The sequence below is a fragment of the Miscanthus floridulus genome, chromosome 5 (genome assembly GCF_019320115.1).
Source record: "Miscanthus floridulus cultivar M001 chromosome 5, ASM1932011v1, whole genome shotgun sequence".
Classification (NCBI taxonomy): domain Eukaryota; kingdom Viridiplantae; phylum Streptophyta; class Magnoliopsida; order Poales; family Poaceae; genus Miscanthus; species Miscanthus floridulus.
Window position 1 is genome coordinate 66,153,574 of NC_089584.1, and position 3,461 is coordinate 66,157,034.

Consider the following 3,461-nt stretch of genomic DNA (forward strand, 5'->3'; position numbering starts at 1 on the left):
TCCATGCGTACGTGTATATAATTATCCTCACATGTAACTTATATTTATATACAGATTCCAGATGTCAGAGCTCCAAAGAATATAAGACATCAGTGTTGGCTTCATTGATCCTTATATCGTATTCAAAACCGATATTATTGTCAAGGACCACTGGGTATCTGAAGCACAAACGAATATCATGAAGTTCTTCGTGAAGCAGCACGACAAGACAACAATACTTTTTCCGTACAACTTTGAGTAAGTGTTAATAATAATGTAGTCTACACATTTTATGTAATATCAATACAACTTATATGCATGTACGTGTGTGTATAAACCAATGCAGGTTTCACTGGATACTCATTGTCATTGAGTTAAACTCAAGTCAGTTAATAATCTTGGACTCATTGAGAAAAGAGCGAGCACTATACCAAGATATGATAGACATTATCCAGGGGTAATTTCGATCTCTCGCGCACAACTATTATTGAATAGATTTTGCCATAATTTATTAACGATCGTACATTATTGGTCGCACAGGGTTTGGAAAGAGTTTATTCGGCAACATCGCAAGGATTGTAAGGCATCACTTAATGTAGTTGAAATACCAGTAAGTTGTACTATATATACTTCCCCACGTGTTTAATTACTATATCGTACTTCAATTTACGTGTGAGATGATGAGAATAATCTTCTTCTCGTACAGTGGTGTTTGCGGCAGAAACCAGGTAATAACTTGTGTGGATACTACGTTTGTGAATTTATCACTGCATACATAAGAAGAACTCCTAAAGATGTCCTCAGAGTACGTATATATCAATTTTTTATTTATTTTTAAATGAATATATATATATATATATATATATATATATATATATATATATATATATATATATATATATATATATATATATATATATATATATATATATATATATATGTAGGCAACGTATCAAGTGCAAACCAACCTCTCCGTGCAAACCGTGCAAACCAACTGCGGGGGAGAGGTGGGAGGGGGGATTTGCAAAAGTGTAAGTAACACACTTTTGCAAATCCCCCCTCCCACCTCTCCCCCGCTTTTGCAAATCCCCCCTCCCACCTCTCCCCCGCAGTTGGTTTGCACGGTTTGCACGGAGAGGTTGGTTTGTACTAGATATGTTCCCATATATGTATTAATATTTTTCCTTTTATTTCAAATGCAAGACTGAATGGTTGAAACGAAGGGTCATGCAAAAAGACCATCTGAAAGCAGTTCAAGAGTCAATAGCAGGATATCTTCTAGAAAAAGTGCTAAATCCCAATGGCGAGTTCTACTTTGATCTAACGAACTAAAGATGTAAATTAAATGTTTATTGATATCGTTATTTTCGAGAACAAGATTATGAAAGTGTTGTATATATACATATATATCAATAATATATATAGTTTCATACTTTATTCGAATATAATAATGCTCGAGATGAGAATTAGATGTAATTATATGTGTGCATGTATTTATATTAGCAGCGTAGAATACGTACATAAAAACATATTATATATTAAATAAATATGTGTAACTGAACTGAAAACAAATTAAACAAAAAAAAAGAAAAAGAAAAGGAACCTTTAGTCCCGGTTGGGTTACCAACCGGAACTAAAGGGTGCGGTCAGGGTTGCTCGGCTGGAGGGCCTTTAGTCCCGGTTGGCACCAATCGGGACTAAAGGTCCCTCTTTAATCCCGGCTCAATGACCCGAGACTGAAGGTTCCACCTTTAGTCCCGGGATCGTTGTCCCGGTGCGGTAACCGGGACTAAAGGCCGTTACCGCCCGGGACAACAAGTCCATTCTGTAGTAGTGTGTACAGATACTGCTTCAAAAAACAAGCACACATATACTTTATACCGTAAGTACGTGCACATACTTCATACTCTGAGTATGCACACATACTTTATATTGTAAGTATGTACACATACTTCGTACTCTGAGTATGTAGCCATACTAAGCAAGTTCACTTCGTAAGGTATTCAGCTGCTATCTTAACCATCATCTAGACGACAGGGGAGCGGCGGCGGTGCATCAGAACAGGCACATGGGCCATCTTGCCTGCGGCGTCATCTCGGCACATATCCTCGTGATTAATTTTAGCGCAAAGCAGGAGCGCCACAAATAGACCTAGACTAGATTGTAGAAGTGGATGCTTCTAGAAGTCGCCAATCCAGTATCAAGTGATACGTACTCCAATCTGAAAAAAAAAATCTAGATGAAGTGATATTATATTGAAAAAGTATCAAGTGATACTCTAGTCATTAGTATCGCTGTTGTATCAAGTGATACTCCGATCGATCTGAAAAATAAGGATCAAGTGATCCTGATTCCTGAACATAAAAAGAGTATCATGTATGTGGTACTTCAGTCTGTAAAAATGAAACCAAGGCATCAGATCTGGATAGGAGGGAGAGGAAGGAAAAGGCAATAAAAGCATCTTTGAATCCACCGATGTGCTAGCCTTCAGTGCCGCGTCTGATGGGAAGCAAGCAGCACATGTAGACACGGATCGATCTTGACCTTCTTAGGGATGGGGCAACAAGCAGCGTGGATGATGGGGAAGTGGATGTAGGGGCTACCTGGATGAGGAGGAGGCGAGAGGAGAGTCTGACGTGTCTGGCCCGGCGGAGTTGCAGCAGAGGTGCAGGACCTCACCTCGGAAGCTTACGTCACGGCGTCGACGCTGAATGCCGAATCCCTATGTGCGGCTGCGACCTCCATCTCCCAGGTGCGCAGCACACATTCCCGCTTCGCTGATCTCGCAATCAATAAACCGATCTGCAGAAGTGAGATAACAAGATGTTGGAATCAACCATCTCCCGATCTGCATGCCACGAGGAGAATAAGATTAGGGATAAACAAATTGATCATATTAGGAACAGCGACGTGGGGTTTCAATCTACTGTACCTAGACTGCATCATTGAACCGCATTACCAAAATCTCAGATCGAAGCATAGCATCGTGGCCGGCGGGCGGCGGCAGGCTATTGGAGCGAGAAAAGCCGACGCCGCCGCACGGGCTGTAGCCGCTGGACGCCCGCAAATGACGACCCAATCTCCTTATATTCATTATATTAGCGGGGCCGCTTAATTAACCCGCTAATGCACCTCGGGCACCACATTGAGAGGCTCTTTGGCTCTTTTCGGTGTAAACTAGGTGGGAGTAGTTACTCGTAGAGAGTAATTTTTTTTCCATATATATATACTTTCTCATGCACCACCAACACATTCACTGAAGACACCACTCCACCACCTCTCCACTTTCCCACATACATCATAAAGACCACGATCTTAGAACTCATCTAAAGATCGTCCACCACGAATAGTAATACTCCACTACCATTATATTACTCCATCACTGTCTGTAAATTAGAATAAAGGAAGTCCCCGTGATCTTCCTGCACTTGTAAGATAATTCATAAGGTTTATGCTAAGTGCTTGGGGTTTCTCGAAAGGGA

At 40.8% G+C, this 3,461-nt stretch overlaps 1 long non-coding RNA gene across 1 annotated transcript; it reads right to left on the minus strand.

Annotated features, from left to right (window-relative positions):
- Positions 1-1,896: 1,896 nt before the first annotated feature.
- LOC136452270 (uncharacterized) lies at positions 1,897-3,034 on the minus strand. The gene is made up of 3 exons (XR_010758796.1): positions 2,912-3,034; positions 2,583-2,827; positions 1,897-2,200 (listed from the first exon to the last, which is right to left on the minus strand). It is a non-coding gene; the product is annotated as an uncharacterized lncRNA (long non-coding RNA).
- Positions 3,035-3,461: the final 427 nt, after the last annotated feature.